This window comes from Periplaneta americana, chromosome 6, assembly GCF_040183065.1.
Source record: "Periplaneta americana isolate PAMFEO1 chromosome 6, P.americana_PAMFEO1_priV1, whole genome shotgun sequence".
Lineage (NCBI taxonomy): Eukaryota > Metazoa > Arthropoda > Insecta > Blattodea > Blattidae > Periplaneta > Periplaneta americana.
The window spans coordinates 91,577,591-91,602,394 of record NC_091122.1 but is presented as its reverse complement, the minus strand read 5'-3'; the positions used below and the strand labels follow the sequence as shown (position 1 = coordinate 91,602,394).

Sequence of the window (24,804 nt, the reverse complement as noted above, 5' to 3'; positions counted from 1 at the left end):
AACACATTGTTGTATTTCTCGTAAGTAGGATTCGAACTCACTCACAGTAGTCTCTGACAAATACAGATTTCTCAATTTATGGGTGTGCAGGTTAAAATTTACAGAGTTGAAAGCTTTGATAAGATCAAGAAGAGTTAGTATTGTCATTTTATTAGAGTCAATTGCTTCACGAATGTGTTCGGTCACTTTAAGTAGAGCAGTGCTTGTGTTATGTCCAGCTGTGAAACCTGACTGATACTTATCGAATAATTTGTGTTTATTCATGTAGTTAGTAATTTGTCTGTGTACGATTCTTTCCAGTGTATTGATATGGCTGGCAGGATGCTTATTGGTCTATAGTCGTTCGGGTTGGTGGGAACTTTGACTTTTGTGAGATGTGAACTCAAACCTTTATATAAAAAACAGAGATGCCAAAGTAGAGGTTTACGAAAACATGGCAAGGGCAATGAAAATTGATGAATTTCGAATTGCTGACGTGAAAACAAAACTACAATTCATACGAGATGGATGATTTTGGAAGTAAAACATCTGTTATGTCGGTATAAAACTTTTGAATATAATGATATTATATGTTGTAGTAGATTATCGGAATTGTCTGTTGGCATCCTTAAGTGATTTCTGCAACATTAGTATCCTATCTGCTGTTGAGAGTTCTTTTAGAATTCTCGCAGATGTGTCTAAATTCTTCCTCCAAACAATCCACTTTTTCACCCATGCGCCATCTTATCGAAGAATGGTGGAACATCCCACAAAGAGATGTGTGCAGACTGATCGTCGGTAGATATAGCATTTTGGGGACCGATTGAGGGGAACATTGTGCATGCAAATTAATTGAATGCTAGAGCGTAAAGGTGGATTTACACATGCGTGTGTATTGGGCCAGTTAACACGCCAGTCGTACTTATTGATATTGGCTTCCAACAGAGGCTTCATAATTCACCGATCACTTGAGCTGAACACATACGTAACACATCATCATCATCATCATCATCACCATCATCATCATCGTCATAATTGTCGTCGTTGCAGTCATTATGATAATTATGATCATCATCAGCATCATCACAGTTTGTAGACCAATTCCAGAATAAGATGACAATAATTGCATCAGTCGAAAGTGGGACTCCCCCCCCCCCTTCAAAAATATCTTGCATAAGAGCATCTGCAAGCTGTTGAAGACCCTAAGGGACTATAGGACTGTGTTGGACTTTTTTTTGTCTAGTTTAACCTATAAATTGTCCATGGAATCAAGGTTCGGATTCATAGGAGTTCCTATAGGGTGGCTATGGTGGCTGCTGCTGTATGCGCTCTTGTATTGTGTTGCTGAAAAAAAACTAGGGCTCCATTCCAACTTCAATAGGCATAACATGGTCTAGCATAATCTTAACAATGTACCCGGCAGGATTAAGTCGGTTTCTAACACTAAGTCCTTTCGGCCATCTGTAGTGATGCCACCACCACACCATGACTGATTCACTGCCAAATCTGTCCATTCCTGAACTGCTGCTTTTGTATAACTCTCACCATGACGACGATACACTCGCAGAGTCCATCACACTGTATTAAACGGAAGCGAGAGTCATCTGTAGACAGCACATGGCGCCAGTTTCGAAGTTTCCAATTCCTACAGTATATTCCTGGGCAAATCTCTGTTCACTTCCCTTGTGACGGGGCTTTAATCGCGGGATTTTATGAAGACTTCGTAGTTTTAACCCTACCTATGTAATTCCGTTTATTAATTAATTCATCACTGATATTTTTACCAGTTGCTGTCCTCAAATCATTTTTGTGGTCCCGAGCAGTAGTACTGCGCTGTCGAAGGGCACAATCGATTTTCTCTGGCTTATGTTTTACATTTTAGATCCTGTCCTGTCTCCTAGGGTACGTGCCTGATCCAGTGAATCTTTATCAGACTCTACCAACAACAGATTTAGCCACATTGAGCTCTGCAGCCACAGCATGAATAATGTAACCTGCCTGCAGCAACAGTTTCTGGCTCTGTTAGGTGCCCTATTTTAACTAACTAAATGTATACCAGGTGTGCATTAGTGAAATCTTCGCTTAAAGGCACTAGATGTCAGTTTAAGGTAATGCTAATCGTTGAATACCCATATTAGTTTTCGACATAACATAATATGTTCCAATATTTCTTAGAAGTCATGGCTTCAAAAGTGAATTTGGTGGATTGCTTACCGTTATAATGTAACTTATGCCGGAACAATATAACATAGCATGAAGGCCTACATCTTCAATAATAACTTGTTAAATGGTACAGTACAACAAAATCTTGTCCTAATATATTATTTGAGTACTGTATATACAACTACACAGGGTGAACCGTAAGCCATTGATTTAATTCCCAAAATGCTCAGTGAATTTAAGAGAGCTCAGAGCAATGTATTACGATAATAAATAATTGAAAGAATTTTAGTTTTTTTCTTTAAATGTGCAGAAATTTGTTCTGAAGAAATGTAACTTTTCGTTCTGAAAATAAATTTTCAAATGCTACATTTGTTCGGATCAAATTTCTACACATTTAAAGGACAAAACTGAAAATTTTTCAATCATTTGTTAACATAATACACTACTCTCTTAAATTGACTGAGCATATTGGAAATATTTCTGATTGAGGTTCTGGCTGACATTTACAGTCTTAGAGAAAAGGTTTGTCGCACAGGTACTTTATAAGTCCCAGAAAGGGAGAAAGTGCGCATGATCAGAGGACGTGCGACTCTGGTTCACAAGAGAAGAACTAGTTGAGGTAGACTAATAAAATTAGTTTTGTTTCGTTGTATGTCTGATCATGCACACTGTCTCCTTTCTGGGGCTTACAAAGTATCTGTTGACAATTTTTCTTCTAAGACTGTACATCTATTATCAGGCAGTACATTTCACTTGAAAGTATGTGGCAGAGGAAGATCAATTGTTTGTGTAAATCTGAAGTCTGATTAGTGTAATACGTAGCTAGTCAGCGATGCAACTTATGCAATGGAGGGGAAAAGAAACTGACCACCCTATCCAATTATTTCCTGGCTTAGTTGCCTCACAAGTAGTGTCTTGTTGGTATCACTTGTGAGGTTCAAGACTGCCTTCGGATAGTTGACTAAACAACAACAACACGTTGGGAATTACATCAATGGTTTTCCCAAACCACGGTATAAAATATTTCATATAAAACAATTTTTTCTCGGAAATGAAGTAGAAATGAGCAAATTATATTCATTTTTTTGTTTAAATTATCTCAAAGAATAACCCTCCGAAATTTATGACATTAGTTACGAGTAGAGTTCCAAACTCTCCCGTATTTCCCGGGATCTCCCGTATTTGCCCCTAATTTTTAACAGTCTCCCGGCTCCCGTATTATTCTTCTCTTCGAGCATTTGTCTCCCTTATTTGTGCATAATGTAAATTTTTTTATTCTAAACATTTGATTTTGCCGTGAATGATGATTTATATGATGAATTTTGTTGTTCAAGAGATGCATTAAAATGTGCAGTGTTTATAGAAAGAAATGGGTTTTAGTGCTCACACGTTTAAAATCAAACAATGTTAATGTTATACATTTGGAAAAACTGACTACTTTTGTTCTAAGCATACCAAATAGTAATGCTCTTATAACAGAGGGTGTTTCATCTCATGAACAATAATTGGACAGATGTTCGAAACATGAGCAAAACACATTTAACAAAATCAGAGCTGAAACCTGCAGTGGACTTGAACTATTACGCGAGACAAAATCTGTCACAAAATAATTACTCTTAATTTAAGTCTAGCTGCCGAAGTGTAGAATAAGGTTGTTTTTAGTAACTGAACAGAATAATTTGTCCATTTTCTATGTGAAATTTTGTCGATTCCTTAGTCTCCCGTATTTTCTTAAAAAAAGTTGGCAATCCTAGTTGTACATTTTTCTTTACATTATATTGTTCTATTGTTAAATTATTTGCCAATTTCATAATTCTATTCATGTGTTCTAAAATGAACTTGTGTAAGATTTTTTTTGAAGGGGAGACTGACAGGAGTCTCACTTTCGGCTGTTGCAATTATGGTCATCTTATTCTGGGATTGGCCTACAAACTGTGATGCTGCTGCTGATGCTGCTGCTGCTGCTGCTGCTGATGATGATGATGATGATGATGATGATGATGATGGTGATGATGTGTTACGTATGTGTTCAGCTCAAGTGACCAGTGAATAATGAAACCTCTGTTGGAAGCCAGTACCGAGAACATTGATGTACCTACTCATCTATCGACATTGATGAATAAACGCAGCCATGTTGTTACTTGAGCGCAATATAATTAAGTGAAAGAATGGACAGGTCGCGGTGCACGCATCGTTCGAGTCGTAGCTTTGACATTGCGTGGAGGACTCGATATTGAGTTGGGATTCCAACAGCATGATGTTCATTCGTTGTTAAAGCGATATACCATATACGATGACAGGTGTTATGCTGATACAGCTTGTCTGTCTCATATCAGGTAGAAAAAATCCCAAGTATATGTTTAGGATGAACTGAGTTAAGATTATGAGGAAGTTGCCAGAGAACAGGAAAAATTGGCTATTCATAAGACGTATTGCACCATCTAATATAGTCTAATTAATTCATCACTAAGCCAGCGTTCCCAAAGTATGGATCGCGACCCCCTGGGGGATAGTGTAAAGAGCTGAGGAGGGTCGCGAGATGATTTAGAAAATAAAACAAAAAATGCCTTATTAACACATTTATGTTGTATTCAGAAACATAAACAAAACTGAACTTAAAATAAAATAAAAAAGTTACAGTAGTTATAGCTAAAGTAAAAAATAATTAATGCTATAAATGTGTCTGTTTTTGAGAAAGTAGCTTTTTAAATATTCGCTCTGTATTCAATATGCACACGATTGTATCATTTACAATTTCAAGGAACGCTTAAGTATTGCTATTCAACGCGGAAATGCAAGGAACGTTTTAGGTATTCTTTCCTAGTCCAGCCCTTTGGACGAACTCTTTCTCCTGTAAAATTTATGAAGTATTCCGTATGTAAATATTTGTATTTAGTTTTATATACCGTATGTGTAATACAATGTAGAGCAAGAAGTGACGTGCTCTCTCAGAGTACTTCTGTTGTATAATATAATATATTAGGGCTACATATAGTACAGAGTGTCTTTGCTAGATGCATACATAAATAACGGCGTATGAGATAAATATTCAAAATATTTTCTCAAGTTAAAGCTCAATCGATAGAACGTATGTCTTAGATTTGTTCTGTCACACTTTGGAGGCCATTAGTGCTGTTAATGAACCTGGTCATGTGCGCGCAACGCTTCTGCGACAGTTGAGTTGCTCACCTTCTCAGTCAATTTGTGAACTCCAAAGCGTAAAATTCAGTACAGATTCCCCTAGGTTTTATATTCAACAGGATGCTGCAACACCACACTTACATTCGAGATGTTGACATGTTTTTAATGAGATTTTTGTGGAAAATTGGATCGAAAAAGGGTGGTCGAACTGCCTGGCCGCCTAGGTATCCGGATATGACACCACTGGGCTTTTTTTAATGGAGCTTTATTAAAGATGTTAAAGAGGAAAGTTAGATATTTTAACGATTTGAAACAGCATATCGTTGAAGTAGTAGCTCGTACAACGCCTCAAATGCTGGTAAACAATTGATATGAACTTGAGTATAGGCCTATCGTTTTGGAATTTGTCGAGCTACTAATTGTGTCCAAATTGAAGTGTATCAATGTACATAAAACTTTTTGAGTTATTTTGTACCGTATAGGAAAAATAAATTCAATAAACCATAAAGATGATAAGCTAGGCCCATATGCGAGTTTATTTAGTTACCTCTAGTCCGGACACTCGGTATTGCAGTTCATCTGCATTACTTTTATACATCACTCATTTAATGAAAAATAACAAGGGATGTTACATGTTCACGCATTTGTCAACATTATTGGTGGGCAAATTATACTCATAAACAAATTTCGCTGTTGAAGTATCGTCATGTAAGAATAAGATACAAAACAGTTTATGCGTAACTGCTGGCTTTAGCTTTGGATGTTTTGTATGCCATTTTTATGCAGACAGCAAAGAAAATATTTTCTGAACGCGGAATAACCATGACTTCGACCAGATGCGCCATACACTGGACAATGAAAGCGTGTTGGTTGGTATTACCTTCTCGTTTATTTTTACGACAGCATATTCAGACACACAATATTCACTTCATTTGGTGTAGAGGAATATCATGTGCCACTGCTACTTCTTGTCATATGTAAAAAATCTCATTCAATTGTTTTCACAAACCGACTTTATCACATATACACAATTTACACTATATACATATTACAATGATATTATACATATATTAATGTTCTTACCCTAAGAAGATTACTGCTGCCGGCATAGCTTCGACGGTAGGCACGTTTGCCTGCTGATTCAGAGGTGCGCTTGTGTGTGGGTTCGGTTTCCTCTTGGGCTGACTGCCTGGTTAGATTTTCTCCGAAGTCTTCCCCGACTGTAAGTAGAATGCCAGGTAATTACTTAGCAAATCCTTGGCATCATTTCGCCAAATACCATCTCGTTATCACCAATTCCATCTTCGCTAAATAACCTAGTAGTTGATAACAGCGTCATTAAGTAACAAAATAAAACATAAGAATAAGGATTGGATGTAAAATGACCGCATACGACTAATTTGACACGAAATTATTTGACAGAGCTTTCCTGTCACTGCATATTTGTATTTCTTGTGGTGTGGTAGAGAAGGTCCGGTGTCTTTAAGTCGAACAAACGAATAAACAAACGACAAAACGAACGAGGAAACAAACAAACGGACAACCAACCAAAGACGCAAACGGAAAAACAAACAGACAAACGAAACAAACAAACAAGTAAACAAACGGACAAGCAAACAAACGGACAATCAAACAAATAAACAAGTAAACAAACGGACAATCAAACAAATAAACGGATGAACGGACAACGGACGAACATACGGACGGACGAACAAACGGACTAACGGACGAAGATGCAGACAGACAAGCAGACAAACAAGTAGACAAATAGACAAAAAATGGACAAACAACAAACAAAGAAATAGATAAATAAATAAATAAATAAATAAATAAATAAATAAATAAATAAATAAATAAATAAATAAATAAATTAATTAATTAATTAAATAAAGGAAAATGTAAAGCATTATTTCAAAATTTGGAAATTGTCGTAACTTCTTAATATGAAAGCCACACATTTATTATGTATGTGTTCTAATAAACAATGGGTTTATTTGATACAGTACATGCAGCACGTTTAAAACATTAGCCACGGTATTTTTCATCAAGAAGTGTAACCTATAATATGGACAGAATTTTCCACAATGTCTGTAGAAATATCTGCAATTTATCTTGAAATCAAATCTTTGAGTTCGTTGATAGTCATAGGATAACTTATACAAACTTTATTCAGATTTTCCTAAGGTAACAAAAATTGTCATATTGATATTTGATTGCCAGGGATTGGGAAAATATGTGCTTGAGATACGAATGTCAAAAATGATAATACTTGCTTTACCAAAGTACATACAAAATACAGAAAGAAATATCTTCTTACATGAAGATATTTTCAATGTCTTCACTTCAAAATGAAAGAAACTTTTCAAACAATGCAGAAAATAACGAGTATTTGTAAAATTTGGTAAACAAGAAAACAGTAGTTTAAATGTATAATAGGATACTTTAATTCAATGACAACAGAAACTAAAATAAATCTGTTTTACGAAGTTATACATTCTTTCTAAGAGGTTTTTCGCGTTTTGCTGAATTTCAATTCTTTTGTCATGCTGTGGATATTTCCGTTTATAGTTTTTTAAGTGTTAATTAGCAGATACATAGATATAAACGACATCATGTACTATGTACCAAAATAAGAGAATAGTGGATTATAGGCAAAATGTATTCTTTACAATTCGGAAAGTTGAAATGTTCAGAATTATTTATAAATCGTGCAATTAATTTCCCACCAATTGACATACAACGTACTTGACTGTAATCATTTCTTATATTCTTTCTATATTTACGGAAATGGATATTTAAAAGTGGTTTAAATGTGAAAATATATTAATGGTTTACAACGAGATTCTAAGTAAATGCCTTTCTTTTCAAGTAACTAGCAATATTTCCAATCGTACTAGCTATCCCTGTGGAAACTCACCCACCTAAAACAAGGGAAGTTTACAACTAGTAGTAGCTAATGCTTTAAGAAAAAAAAAAAAAGACTGCCCGAGTTCTTCTCAGCGTCTCACGGAGTTAACTCTTGAAAATGAGCTCACAACGAAAACAGAAATGATTATGTATAGGACAGTTAAGTTCTGTTAGGAAAAAGTCATTCGGTAGGAACTGTATGTGTCTTTTCATTATTGCCAGTTTAATCTACGTAATAGGCCTAAAGAATCATGAAGGTCGTCTTGTTCGATTTGGGCTAAATTGTTACTGTGTGCTTCTGACTTCAAATAATGATTCATTATGTTTTATGTAATAAAAAAGTAATAATTTAAACGACTAGCAATTCTCATTAATTTGCGGGTACAATTTTGAATTTGCACCGAGTCAATTTAATTTTCAAAAGGTGTTCATGCAAATTCTAAATGCACCTAATTGTTTAATACTTCTCAACGAGAAAGTATGCGCTTTCTCACGTTGCATTATTTCTTTTTTAATAAAACACCCAGGTAAACTCGATCGCTTGAGACTCATACCTCGTACGCTTCTTAGCATGTGATGTGACATCGTATACTGGAACTTGACATGGAATACGAAAGTGGTTTGACATATTTATGGGCATCGTAAATACCAGGCTTTAATACAAGTGAATCAATAAAAGTTGTGTTGATGTATGTCGAAACTGTGAATGACAAGTTACATCAATATTTTAACAGTTTAAAATATTTTGGAAGGAATTTTGTTCAAATTTTCGTTCCTATAGGTTTGCATGAAATGCATGATATTTCTTTATCATGCTCATTTCGACTCTCTAAAGTTTAGTATGTTAGGCTACGTTCAGGCTGAAGTTAAGTAACATGTCTCAGTACTACTTTGTGAAAGGGAAAGTTAATTATTTTAAACAGAATTCCGTTCGTTCTTATATTACACAGGATGACTCAAGAGTACAAAACTTCAGGATGTGATTGCGGAGATCACAGGCATGATAAAAGTATATATTAACATGGGTCCTATTCGCAGTGGTTACAGAGCTACGTCTGTTTTTCCATTTAATTCAGCGTTCTACTGTGAACATCTCTGTTTACTTGCACAAGTCTCCTCGTGGCTAACGAGAAAGACAGGCTTCGGCACGAATTGGAGTCACGTGATTACCATGGTCCAGTCATGGCCATATTGACAATCGCCTAATATAAATATATGTTCTAAGTTCTAAAAAAAAAAAAAAAAAAAAAAACAAAGGAATTGGTATATTAAACTCCTGTTGTTCAATGTTGGCCATGTTTTGACTAAGAACGTGACGTCGTGATGACTTTAATTTGCACACATAATTGAGAGAAATGTGTTAAAGTTTATAAAGTATGTAGTCATGATATAAAATATTTTATATTAGGAAATAATTATGTGGTCTATGCTTAAGATTCCAATAGTTTTCTTTCTTAACATCTTCGTGGGATCCCTTGGATTAATGAAAGAAGCAAGGAATTTTAAATAATCATAATATGAAAAATATTTTACAGTTCCATCCGACTCAGCAGTTCCACTTCCAGATGTTTTTGCCCTTTCCACTTTTTTTTCCTTTACAAAATTACTGATCTTAAGGTTATACATTTTTCTGCCAACCTTTTCTGCAGTTTAATGTATCTGCTATGTTTCTAAAATAACCCTTCTTGGCCTGATTTTTACACTCCTTTTGAGAAACAACTCAATAATAGTTTTGAATGCAGTAATTTCACGAGTTGTAACACTTTTCACTTGGCCATTCCTTTATTGACTAGCGTTGCATGTGCTGAGAAATGAAATGTACGCAAGACTACACGTCATTGCTGTCTGAGCGAGAAGCAAAACTTGGTCACAGAATTCTACAAATAAATATTATTTAACATGAAAGTATTACTCGACCGAGGCGAGTGGAGCAGCGGGCGTAATGTGAACTATCGCGATGACGCTATACGAAAGCAGGAGTAGGAGCGCCACGCTCTGGGCTGCAGGACTCCACTGGCCTCGGTCGAGTTATATAATTATGGAACCTGACTTAACAATTTTTCACAACAAACTATGAAACAAATGTTCCGTAACATAGGTCTGTGTAGAGGTAGCATTAGGTATAATTCGCGCACTGAAACCATATCGATGTAGATGTTTAGTGTGAGTAGAAAATGGAAAAGAAAGGAAAAATACAAAAAAAATAAACTATTATGCGCCTGCGCATTGCTGAAATTCACTGCTCAGACATCATACAAACACCGCATCCGTTAGCCAGTGGCATACATGTTGTGTATAAGAATTTATTCAAGTAAATGGAACTAATATATTTAGAAAAGAGCATCACCTACAGAGCGCCTGTGGGTCAGTGCTAGCGCACATAGTCTTTCATCCTGGCGATCTGGAGTCAGTCCCCAGCCAGGTCGTTGTGGAATTTGTGTTAGACAAAGCAGATGCTGGAGAGGGTTTCTCTCGCTGTACTCCCGTTTCTTTCTACCAACACTCTCCACTTCACCCTCGTTTTACCTTCATCTGCAATAGTTAAAAATAGGCTGGTGTGAAGTCTTGAGGGTAATACGGTTTTTCGATCTGTTACACGATTTAGGAGCTTTGGGACTCAGTGTTCTGAAATGTATCAGGTACTCGTCTGATGATGGTATCTGGCTCTGTCAGGGTTGAGGAATGATGACGCATCTGTCAGTATAGCATTCAAAAATGCCACCCAGGCCACCTATCGGACTTGGATAATCATAGCATAGATAGGGCGCGTTTGTTGTAAAAAATTATAGTACGTTGTTAAGCCACGTTCCATAACTATTTTCATGTTAAATAATATTGGCTCAATATAAGCCAATGTGCATGGATCCGTCTCGGGTCCGGCCGTCGAAATATCCAGGCCAACCCCCTCCCACTAGCTCAAGGAGTCACGTACCTCGCCTGAACAGATAATGTGACATGTACACAGTATCTCGGAGTAAAAATTATATATCTTGTACTAATAACTAGACTTCGGATTTTTAGTCTCTAAAAATTAGATCTTAGGTGCTTAGAACATTCTCAACACAATTAGGCCTACATGTGACATAGGCTCCAAAAATGAAAAAAAAAATGCTCTAAAATCAGATCTGTAACGACCTTTCATAATATCTTGTTCAAAATTAATACATATCTCTTATATCTATTATTATGAGTCGAGTATTAAATGTCGTAAAAAGTTAGTCCTTTAGAAATTGCCTTGAACAACAGTAGGTCCTATGTTTCTCTAGCTGTCTACATTGGAATATACTAAAAAGGAATGGAACTATGCAGTGATGACGAAAAACTAAAGGATTATTTTATTTCATAAATTTACATTAAGATTCATTCATTTTAACCATATGTATGTCTACTTTTCATAGCTGAACTTGGAATACACGAACAGTAACTTTCCGAAATCTCCGAGAGACAATGTACATTAATTTTGTCTGTTAGCACAAGTCTGCAGGCAGAAAATGAATGTTTAACATCTGCTGATGTTGCGGGAGCATACTTAAGTCTTGGAATTGTTTGTACTGGAGAACCACATTTTCCCATTTTCTTACATTTTCCTGGCAAAATATTTGCTATTGCATTGAAATTGGTAAGTCCGTGATTCTTATATAGAATATTTTCTAGTTTTTCGTGTACATTTCCTCCAATTGGTTCGGGTGCTGAGCTAAGTTTCTCCCCATCATAATTTAAGACAGGGCTGGGCATCAGGAGCGGATCCAGACTCTAAACGGGGACGCTTAATATTCATCCGTCAATGAATCAACGCTGCGTGGTGTTCGGCGGGGAAGAAAGGGGATGAAGAGAAATCATATGGCTCCCCATGAGAGAGTAAAATTCGCTCTTGCTGCTCAGCCCTGATTTAAGAGGTAAAGTTGCTCATAAATTCGTTTCACTACTGTTTCAAAAAGAGCAAACATAGTAACAAAGAATGTAAAATGTGATATGATGTAAGCCATCTTGATGTGGCTGGAGTCGTACTTAAAAGGAGATCTTTAGCACAGGAGATATGCGTTGCGTCAACTCCTACAAAGGAAATAATTATCATTACGAAGATAAGAAAACAGGGAAATTATATTGTCAATATTTTAAACTGAAATATGTTCTGACGTTAAATTTGAGATCTATAAAATTACCAATATTGCTTATAATCACTAATAACTAAAGTGATAAATCTTGTGGATTTGAATTGTATTGTATTTGAGAAGGGTACGAACTACTAGAACTAGATGTAATAGTTATTCTTACCCTCTAGCTAGGCATGTTCCTAACCCACACCGGCTAACTACACTAAGGTTCGCTGCGTATCCAGTTTCGAGCGGGTAGCCCCACTCGTTGCTAGATCACTCCTCTCCGTGCGTCGCCAGCCAACGGTCGGGGATACTGTGGGATGATGACGGAATAGAGATCGGACGGAATGATGTTGGTATCTAATATGAGGAAACGAGAGAACTCCAACTGCGACCTTGTCCGCCAAAATTGTCACTACGAGTGACCTGGACTCGAACCCGGACAGTTGCATGACAGGCCCAAGATCTGATCACTCAGTCACCGCAGGGTTACTCTTGAGGGCAGTAAAAGGAACTAAATTATTCTGTCCTGGTTTTTATATACAACACTGAACGAGGTACTAATAATAAATGCTTAAGTAATAAGGATATAATTTATGGACATGATCAACATTGAAGCTGACACTAAAAATGATACAGTCACTGAAAGAAAATTCAACATTAAAATTAGGAACAAAATTAATACTTGCATACATACGTAAAGAAAGGGACAGGCATTTTCTGCGCGAATGTTCGTTATCCCTTACTTACCACAACTTTCTTTATATGTTTTTGAATGGAGTTTACAAGTTATTTTACATTTGGAATTAATTTGTCCCCAGCATTTTTTTAGAGTGTTGTTATAATGTGTTTTGTTAGAAACTAAATTTATTTTTTTCTTTTTTTTATTCAAGTTATAACAAGTTTTCATTTACATTCAGGTCTGATTATATAAATGGGTGAGCTTTACATTAATTTCCACCAAATATTGGCAATATTCTGATCACTGTCGTGGTAAAATGCAAAAATGTTTAGAATGTAAGTTATTTTCAGCAATGGCATTCAGAATTTTTAGAATGTAAACATAAACTTGTCTATCCATGATAACAGTCGTATATTATTTAATGACATTTTCAATTGCAGAGGTTATTCAGGTAGACATTCAACGCATGCGAGGTGACAGATGAATTTTGTCTGCAGCTCTATACAGTAAATATACGACAGCCTTACTTCCGTCCCGAATGGAACCACGCTAAGGGCTTTATAGCTCTTTAAAATTCACTACCCTCAGCTGAGTTCGAACCCAAAGGCCAGCATGATAACCGAGAAACCACCATATCAGACACTGAAAGTATCACAGTTAAATGTGTTTCTCAGTCTTCCACTGGTATTTTGTAAATTACGCTTTCGATATGCCCCCAGAAGAAGGAATCAAGAAGTAACAAATCAGGAGAGCGGGCTGGCCGTTGAATCGAACCTCCTCTTCAGGTCCAACGCCCATGATATGCGAGATTTAGAAAGTTTCGTACAAAGCAAGAGTAAAGTGTGCTGATGTCCTGCCTCGTTGCATCCACATATAGACTGACGCACGGTAAGTGACACTTTTTTGTAATAGCTCTGAAACATTTGTAAATCTCCACATTCAGGCGTGGTTGCAGAAATCGAATGCAATGTATGATCATATCCGCAATGTTGTTCCTGTCATTACAGACTTGTAAGGCCTACTGATTGAGGTTTACTTTGGAGGGCACATGTTACTATTCGAAAAATATTTTATTTCTACCCCTCTATAAACTCCTTCAGTTTGAGCCCAGTCTTTCGCATCACTCTGTAAATCCAAATATTTTTGTAAATAAGTTCTGCGAATTACATTCAAACTGTTCGATTTTATTTCTCATTATAAAAGAAGTTTAAAGAGAAAGTGTTGTGATGCTGCAAAGAATATTATGATATTTTTACTGCAATAAACGTTTGAAGTAGTTTTAGCCATGTCAGCTGTCTGTCTTCTATGTACAGGGAATTTCCTTAATGAATTGTAAGAATTTTGTTCGTATTGAGTACCTGAATTTAGCAGGGAATGATGCAAATGCAATATAATTTGTAGTTGATCTTTATTTGAAATTAAAAGCCACAATCGCGTTTTATTTAAGTCAAAGGAGACATTTTTAATTGGTTATTTAACGACGCTGTATCAACTATTATGTTATTTAGCGTCGGTGGTATTAGTGATAGCAAGATGGTGCCTGGCGAGACGAGGCAGAGGATTCACCATACATTACCTGACATTTGCCTTACGGTTGGGAAAACCTCGGAAAACTCCAACCAGGTAATTAGCCCATTGGAGGCAAGGGGTAGTAGTAGTAGTAGTAGTAGTAGTAGTAGTAGTAGTAGTAGTAGTAGTAGTAGTAGTAGTAGTAGTAGTAGCAGCAGCAGTAGTAGGTAATTAGCCCAAGAGGGAGTCGAACCCACGCCCGAGCGCAACTCCGGATCAGAAGGCCTCTGCCTCTGCCAACTGAGCTACGCCGGTGGCTGACAATTTTCTTAATGGCTTTTTGTGTTATACAGAACAGACTGACAAATGACATGACATACAGTACGCATCAAAGGAAATTATTCCTTGACAAGAATTGATTATCATCTACAGAATTACTGTTCTCTTGGTTACGATTTGTGTCTAAGTTCTATTGCTTCCAGCACAGAAGAATCATAAAAAAGAATCTTCATACATGGAATATTCGGTTGTGTGTACACAAATTATTTTAGTACCACAGCAGTTCGATATAATATGGGATTACATTTAAATTTTTGGGGTTTTAAGGTGCACTATTGGTTACACTCATTTTATAATAGTGTAATGATTAAATAAATTTCTCAGAATTGACATAGGATATGTTTTATTAATTATTTATTAATTTAATTCTCTAAATTCAATATTAATTGATAACTTTAAATAATAATTAAAAACAAGTTAAGTTCTGTTTTACAAACATTTTGATATTGTGCTTTCGTCACATAAATTCAGCGTTATCTTTGTCACCAATATCAGTTATCTAAGGGCCAGTCACACACCTCAACTTCAGATGAATTTGTCGATTTGTAGGTTGAAGGCGTAGAGTATTTCTCAGAAAAGTGAAGAGCTTTCAAGAGTGTTATATCAGAAGACATCATTTCAGAGAACTTTACAAAGCGTATTTCGTAACACATAATAAAGGAAAATCTCTTGAATGGTGGAAAAACCAAACTAACCAGGGGGCTTAATAGCCAAATCGCTAATCTTACGGTGGAAGTCAAATGAAATCTGGCACTATTAACGTTAGTTTTCATTTTCTTTACATTTCTACAACCATAACAATGCCTCTACAGGGTGTCTCTAAATTAGACCGACAAACTTTGGGATCGGATAGATAACATTATTTCAAACAGTTTTTGTTAAGAAACCCATGGGCTAGGACGCTTCATTTCAGTGGAAGAGGGGTTTAATGCTATCACCCAATTTGTTTAATCCGTCAGCGCAGTATCATTCTACGACCCCGTTTGTTTATTCCCTGAGCTCGGTAACATGCAATAATCCAATTTTATTATTACCTGTGGTTTATGAAGAAGATCTTGCAACACGCATTGTCTGGGAAATAGCTGAAATCAGGGAATGCCTGGCGTCTTTGAATGGGTACGACAAAGTATGGCACGTCGATTCAATGCTTGTCTGGAAGTCAATGGACGTGTGTTCCAGCACTTGTTGTAGTGATGAGACAGTAAAGCAGTGGATCCATACTGCTAATTTAAGACTGAAGTGAGCGGTTTTCCTTCACATTCGCTTTGTTTTGTTTATATTTTTCTGTATGTTTGGGTCAATGAATTGTGCCAGTAGAATACAAATGACGGGGAGTGACACGCTCCTACAGGCTCCCACAGGCTCCCCATGTGACGTCACAAGTGGGCGTGGCAAGTGACGTTAGAAGTGGGCGTGGCCAAAGTATAACGTCACGAAGGGGGTGGGACTTAAAGTGTTACGTCACGAAGGGGCGTAACTTAAAGTATGACGTCATGAAGGGGGTGTGGCTTAAATTGTTAGTCACGAAGGGGCGTAACTTAAAAGTGTGACGTCATAATTGGCTATCTCACAAGTTCATACATGTTTGAACATCCCACCTGCTCAATCTGCTACGTGTGCAAATATTATGCAAGCTCACATCCGGCGAGTGTGTGAATTGCTGAGTAAAGAATTCACTTGAAAATTAAACACATACATTCTTCTTACTATTATTAAGATTCTAATCTAATGGTAATTTAATTGATGGGGAATGGAAAATGGGGGGGGGGTTGGGTGTTGGAAATTCGCAAGTGTAAATTGGAATGGGGGGCATAAATGGTTGTACTTTAAGCCAATTGCTGATAAAAAATTAATCTAGCACACTTGTAAATTAAACAGGATGTGGCTTACGTCACGAAGGGGCGTAACTTAAAGTTTAACATCATAAATGGGTGTCTAAATGTGCAAGGTTAAATTGTGACGTCATAAATTTGTAATTGAAGTTGGAAATGGGGGATGGGGGTAATAATTTGATATACATACGTTCATAGTGGCGTAACTTAAAGTGTGACGTTATAAATTTGTAACTGAAGTTGGAAATGGGGGAGGGGGTAATAATTTGAAATACACACGATCATAGTGGCGTAACTTAAAGTATGACGTCATTCACGAGTGCAGGTATGTAATTGAAGTTGGGGCGTAACGTAATAATTTGAATTACATATGTTCATACAAGTTTGTATAGTTGGGGGGGGGGGTTAAATACACAAGTTCATACATGTTTGAAATTTCACCTACACAATAATGATGTGATTACACGTGCAAATATTATGTAAGCTCACACCCGGTGATTGTCCGGCGATGCAATTTTTGAGTAATAATAAAAACATGTTTTGAAGCACCTGCAACGTGTTATATTACACAAATATTGCATGATGCAAATAATATGCAAGCTGTTAATTCACATCCGGCGATTGTTCTCGCAGCTTCTTATGTTACACAAATATTGTATTGATTACCAGTGCATAAGCGCTATCTGCTATGTGTGCAAATATTATGCAAGGTTGCTAATTTTACATCCGGCGATGAAATTGCTGAGTGATGATAAAAAAATATTACACAAATATTACATGATGCAAATAATATGCAATCTTTGCTAATTCATATCCGGCGATTGTTCTTGCAGCGTCTTTTGTTACACAAATATTGTATTGATGACATTTGCCTAATCGCTATCTGCTATGTGTGCATTATTAAATTGAATATTAATTGCTACTTCGTGCTGTATTTTACAGAATGTTTACTTTAACCATCAATACCATTTTTGACCTACACTACTTCTGCTCTGAACGTCTCAAATAATATTGTATGATAGGTCCAATATATTGCACTTTTTCAATAATTACTTAAGTTGGTGCTCTCTATTCGTACGTGATATTTGATTAAAAAACAATCGCAGAACATGGCATTATTATTATTATTATTATTATTATTATTATTATTATTATTATTATTATTAGGGTTCCAATTTAATACATTTTAAAGTAACATTTATTTGATTGATTAATAATTTAATACATTTTGAAGTAACATTTATTGGATTTATTTTAAGCCATACATTATTATCGAAAGTATGATTTAGAGCAGTTCGTAATACAGTAATTGTAGCAGATAAATATGTGTTATGAGATTGAAATATACAAGTTCATACATGGTTGTAATTATAGTTGGAGTGGGGGATTTGATATATACAAGTTCATACATGTTTGTATGATGAATGATATAAAAGCTGAGGATATGAAAGCATAATTGAGTGTCATGGATAGCACAATTATGAGAAACGATGTGGCGCTAGCCATCGATAATCCACTAATATTGAAAGAAGAAAGATATAAAGTACCATTTGAGGTAACGTACGCATATTTTCCAGATGTGAGAGATGAGTGGTTAAATGAACCATATGAAATAACACGCAAATACAATATAATAAATTCTGAGAAAGTACACACTGAGGTGGTAAGAAAAATTTATGGTGCTAATCAGTCACATACGGATTGGTCATTGGTGTTGCCTTGTGGTAAGACGGAAATGAGTTTTATAAATGCACCTTCAACACATGAGGACACATATCACCGCAATATCTGTATGGGTAACGGTGAACATCGCATTGAATGCACAGATTCCAAAGAGTCCAGCTTACATGTGTGGCGGGAACTGTGTGATCCCAGCTGTCTTACTTACAAAGAGGTGAGTACAGTTTATGTTCCTTTTATTAGTTATAATATTATGATATATTTAATGATGATATTTGTTATTTTGTTTTTGTGCAGAAACCAGAGATTGTTGCCATGGATGTCAAAGCACCTAAAATGAGATTTTATCGGAAGAGATGTGATGAAGCTTGTCCCAACTACAAACCAGTAAGTTTTTTTCCCCACATGAAGTATGTCTATATTTGTGATTCAAAATGGCTATATTTGCGATTTTTTTTTTTTTGTTTAACAGAAGTCGGAAAGTGTGAAAATTGTTGAGGAGGAGGAGAAAAATGGAAAAAGGAGGAAAAACAGATTGTGGCGGGAGACATGCATTGAAACATGCCCCAACTATAAAGCGGTGAGTGTATGTTTTGTGTTCTGATATTGAATGGTGATTATGTAGAGCATATACATGACTAATTTACATTATTGTTTTCAGAAGACAACTAAAAGAGGAGAAAAGAGGAAACATAGCGCATTGAAGGAGGAGGTGATGGATATTGAAGTCATTGTTCAACAATTGAGTGTATAGAAAATAGAAAATAAATGCGACATTTTCATAGTATACAGAAAAGTGATTGTGATCAAGTGAGATGCAAGAACAAAAGATAATAATTGGTTGTTAAGGCAATACATGTACTGTATGTAGTATGTATAATATAGGAATAGTAATAATAAAAAATGAATTTAATGATTTATTATTTCGAATGAACCTGAATTCCTTGTCATTGGGGATGGGAGAGTAACATCACCTTAAGTCCTTGTAATTGTGGATTATGTCGAAAACGTTGCAATAACGCAACAACATGCCGTTGCAATAACGCAACAGCATGTCGTTGCAATAACGCAACAGCATGTCGTTGCAATAACGCAACAGCATGTCGTTGCAATAACGCAACAGCATGTCGTTGCAATAACGCAACAACATGACGTTGCAATAACGCAACAACATGACGTTGCAATAACGCAACAACATGACGTTGCAATAACGCAACAACATGTCGTTGCAATGCAGTTGTTTGTCCAAGCTTCTTGGAAACCATGTACATCAGTTGTCATAATGGACGTTCTGAAACAAAATAAAAACGGTGTAGCATCATACCTATTGTAAAGTGTATAATGTCACCGAAAAAAAATAACACATACTTACATTTTTAAACACATGATATGAGAAAGGCAACTTTATACATAATCCAATAGGAAACCTTGTACATCAATGGACGTTCTGAAACAAAATAAAAATGTGTAGCATGATACTTATTGTAAATTATATGTCACAGAAAAAAGTAACACATACTTATATTTTTTAACATATGATATGAGTAAAAGCACTTTATACATAATCCAAATAAGACACTTTGGACATTGTGTTCGAACAACGCTGTTACACCCTTTTTGCAAATATCTCTTCCGCCTTTTGAACGGGATATATTGTACCAAATGATTTATACCATCATATCGAGATTCTCTGCTGTTATATGATGTCGCTTACGATTTTCGACAAGTTGTAACATATATGTCGCTTACGATTTTCGACAAGTTGTAACATATATGTCGCTTACGATTTTCGACAAGTTGTAACATATATGTCGCTTACGATTTTCGACAAGTTGTAACATATATGGCACTTACGAATTTCGACAAGTTGTAACATATATGTCGCTTACGATTTTCGACAAATTGTAACATATATGTCGCTTATGATTTTCGACAAGTTGTAACATATATGTCGCTTACGATTTGCGACAAGTTGTAACATATATGTCGCTTACGATTTTCGACAAGTTGTAACATATATGTCGCTTACGATTTTCGACAAGTTGTAACATATATGTCGCAAGATTACTATTTTCGACAAGTTGTAACATATATGTCGCTTACGATTTTCGACAAGTTGTAACATATGTCGCTTACGATTTTCGACAAGTTGTAACATATATGTCGCTTACGATTTTCGACAAGTTGTAACATATATATCGCTTACGATTTTCGACAAGTTGTAACATATATGTCGCTTACGATTTTCGACAAGTTGTAACATATATGTCGCTTACGATTTTCGACAAGTTGTAACATATATGTCGCTTACGATTTTTGACAAGTTGTAACATATATGTCGCTTACGATTTTCGACAAGTTGTAACATATATGTCGCATAAGATTTTCGACAAGTTGTACCATATATGTCGCTTACGATTTTCGACTGCTTGTAACATATATGTCACTTACATATATATGTATAAATCATTTGATACAATATATCCCGTTCAAAAGGCGGAAGAAATGTGTGCAAAAAGGGTGTAACAGCGTTGTTCGAACACAATGTTCAAAGTGTCTTATTTGGATTATGTATAAAGTGCTTTTACTCATATCATATGTTAAAAAATATAAGTATGTGTTACTTTTATCTGTGACATATAATTTACAATAAGTATCATGCTACACATTTTTATTTTGTTTCAGGACGTCCATTGATGTACAAGGTTTCCTATTGGATTATGTATAAAGTGCTCTTTCTCATATCATGTGTTTAAAACTGTAAGTATGTGTAACTTTTTTCGGTGACATTATACAATTAACAATAGGTATGATGCTACACCGTTTTTATTTTGTTTCAGAACGTCCATTATGATAACTGATGTACATGGTTTCCAAGAAGCTTGGACAAACACCTGCATTGCAACGTCATGTTGTTGCGTTATTGCAACGTCATGTTGTTGCGTTATTGCAACGTCATGTTGTTGCGTTATTGCAACGTCATGTTGTTGCATTATTGCAACGTCATGTTGTTGCGTTATTGCAACATCATGCTGTTGCGTTATTGCAACGACATGTTGTTGCGTTATTACAACGTCATTTTGTTGCGTTATTGCAACGTCATGTTGTTGCGTTATTGCAACGACATGCTGTTGCGTTATTGCAACGTTTTCGACATAATCCACAATTACAAGGACTTAAGGTGATGTTACTCTCCCATCCCCAATGACAAGGAATTCAGGTTCATTCGAAATAATAAATCATTAAATTCATTTTTTATTATTACTATTCACATATTATGCATACTACATACATGTATTGTCTTAACAACCAATTATTATTATCTTTTGTCCTTACATCTCACTTGATCACAACCACTTTTCTGTATACTATGAAAATGTCACATTTATTTTCTATTTTCTATACACTCAATTGTTGAACAATGACTTCAATATCCATCACCTCCTCCTTCAATGCGCTATGTTTCCTCTTTTCTCCTCTTTTAGTTGTCTTCTGAAAACAATAATGTAAATTAGTCATGTATATGCTCTACATAATCACCATTCAATATCAGAACACAAAACATACACTCACCGCTTTATAGTTGGGGCATGTTTCAATGCATGTCTCCCGCCACAATCTGTTTTTCCTCCTTTTTCCATTTTTCTCCTCCTCCTCAACAATTTTCACACTTTCCGACTTCTGTTAAACAAAAAAAAAAAAATCGCAAATATAGCCATTTTGAATCACAAATATAGACATACTTCATGTGGGGAAAAAAACTTACTGGTTTGTAGTTGGGACAAGCTTCATCACATCTCTTCCGATAAAATCTCATTTTAGGTGCTTTGACATCCATGGCAACAATCTCTGGTTTCTGCACAAAAACAAAATAACAAATATCATCATTAAATATATCATAATATTATAACTAATAAAAGGAACATAAACTGTACTCACCTCTTTGTAAGTAAGACAGCTGGGATCACACAGTTCCCGCCACACATGTAAGCTGGACTCTTTGGAATCTGTGCATTCAATGCGATGTTCACCGTTACCCATACAGATATTGCGGTGATATGTGTCCTCATGTGTTGAAGGTGCATTTATAAAACTCATTTCCGTCTTACCACAAGGCAACACCAATGACCAATCCGTATGTGACTGATTAGCACCATAAATTTTTCTTACCACCTCAGTGTGTACTTTCTCAGAATTTATTATATTGTATTTGCGTGTTATTTCATATGGTTCATTTAACCACTCATCTCTCACATCTGGAAAATATGCGTACGTTACCTCAAATGGTACTTTATATCTTTCTTCTTTCAATATTAGTGGATTATCGATGGCTAGCGCCACATCGTTTCTCATAATTGTGCTATCCATGACACTCAATTATGCTTTCATATCCTCAGCTTTTATATCATTCATCATACAAACATGTATGAACTTGTATATATCAAATCCCCCACTCCAACTATAATTACAACCATGTATGAACTTGTATATTTCAATCTCATAACACATATTTATCTGCTACAATTACTGTATTACGAACTGCTCTAAATCATACTTTCGATAATAATGTATGGCTTAAAATAAATCCAATAAATGTTACTTCAAAATGTATTAAATTATTAATCAATCAAATAAATGTTACTTTAAAATGTATTAAATTGGAACCCTAATAATAATAATAATAATAATAATAATAATAATAATAATAATAATAATAATAATGCCATGTTCTGCGATTGTTTTTTAATCAAATATCACGTACGAATAGAGAGCACCAACTTAAGTAATTATTGAAAAAGTGCAATATATTGGACCTATCATACAATATTATTTGAGACGTTCAGAGCAGAAGTAGTGTAGGTCAAAAATGGTATTGATGGTTAAAGTAAACATTCTGTAAAATACAGCACGAAGTAGCAATTAATATTCAATTTAATAATGCACACATAGCAGATAGCGATTAGGCAAATGTCATCAATACAATATTTGTGTAACAAAAGACGCTGCAAGAACAATCGCCGGATATGAATTAGCAAAGATTGCATATTATTTGCATCATGTAATATTTGTGTAATATTTTTTTATCATCACTCAGCAATTTCATCGCCGGATGTAAAATTAGCAACCTTGCATAATATTTGCACACATAGCAGATAGCGCTTATGCACTGGTAATCAATACAATATTTGTGTAACATAAGAAGCTGCGAGAACAATCGCCGGATGTGAATTAACAGCTTGCATATTATTTGCATCATGCAATATTTGTGTAATATAACACGTTGCAGGTGCTTCAAAACATGTTTTTATTATTACTCAAAAATTGCATCGCCGGACAATCACCGGGTGTGAGCTGGCATAATATTTGCACGTGTAATCACATCATCATTGTGTAGGTGAAATTTCAAACAAGTATGAACTTGTGTATTTAACCCCCCCCCCCAACTATACAAACTTGTATGAACATATGTAATTCAAATTATTACGTTACGCCCCAACTTCAATTACATACCTGCACTTGTGAATGACGTCATACTTTAAGTTACGCCACTATGATCGTGTGTATTTCAAATTATTACCCCCTCCCCCATTTCCAACTTCAGTTACAAATTTATAACGTCACACTTTAAGTTACGCCACTATGAACGTATGTATATCAAATTATTACCCCCATCCCCCATTTCCAACTTCAATTACAAATTTATGACGTCACAATTTAACCTTGCACATTTAGACACCCATTTATGATGTTAAACTTTAAGTTACGCCCCTTCGTGACGTAAGCCACATCCTGTTTAATTTACAAGTGTGCTAGATTAATTTTTTATCAGCAATTGGCTTAAAGTACAACCATTTATGCCCCCCATTCCAATTTACACTTGCGAATTTCCAACACCCAACCCCCCCCCCATTTTCCATTCCCCATCAATTAAATTACCATTAGATTAGAATCTTAATAATAGTAAGAAGAATGTATGTGTTTAATTTTCAAGTGAATTCTTTACTCAGCAATTCACACACTCGCCGGATGTGAGCTTGCATAATATTTGCACACGTAGCAGATTGAGCAGGTGGGATGTTCAAACATGCATGAACTTGTGAGATAGCCAATTATGACGTCACACTTTTAAGTTACGCCCCTTCGTGACTAACAATTTAAGCCACACCCCCTTCATGACGTCATACTTTAAGTTACGCCCCTTCGTGACGTAACACTTTAAGTCCCACCCCCTTCGTGACGTTATACTTTGGCCACGCCCACTTCTAACGTCACTTGCCACGCCCACTTGTGACGTCACATGGGGAGCCTGTGGGAGCCTGTAGGAGCGTGTCACTCCCCATCATTTGTAGTCTACTTGTGCCTTTAATATTAATGATTTATTTATTCACTTTTCACTTCTAATTACTTCAATCCCTTTCTGTATTATCGAAACATGTAACGACATAAACCTCTCGTGCTCTGAAACTGAGTGTCG

General features: G+C 35.8%; 1 protein-coding gene across 1 annotated transcript in view; it reads left to right on the top strand.

Moving 5' to 3' along the window:
- LOC138701493 (synaptotagmin-7-like) overlaps positions 1 to 24,804 on the top strand; it is a 201,282-nt gene that overhangs the window by 60,906 nt on the left and 115,572 nt on the right. The gene's annotated exons all lie outside the window — the stretch shown is intronic.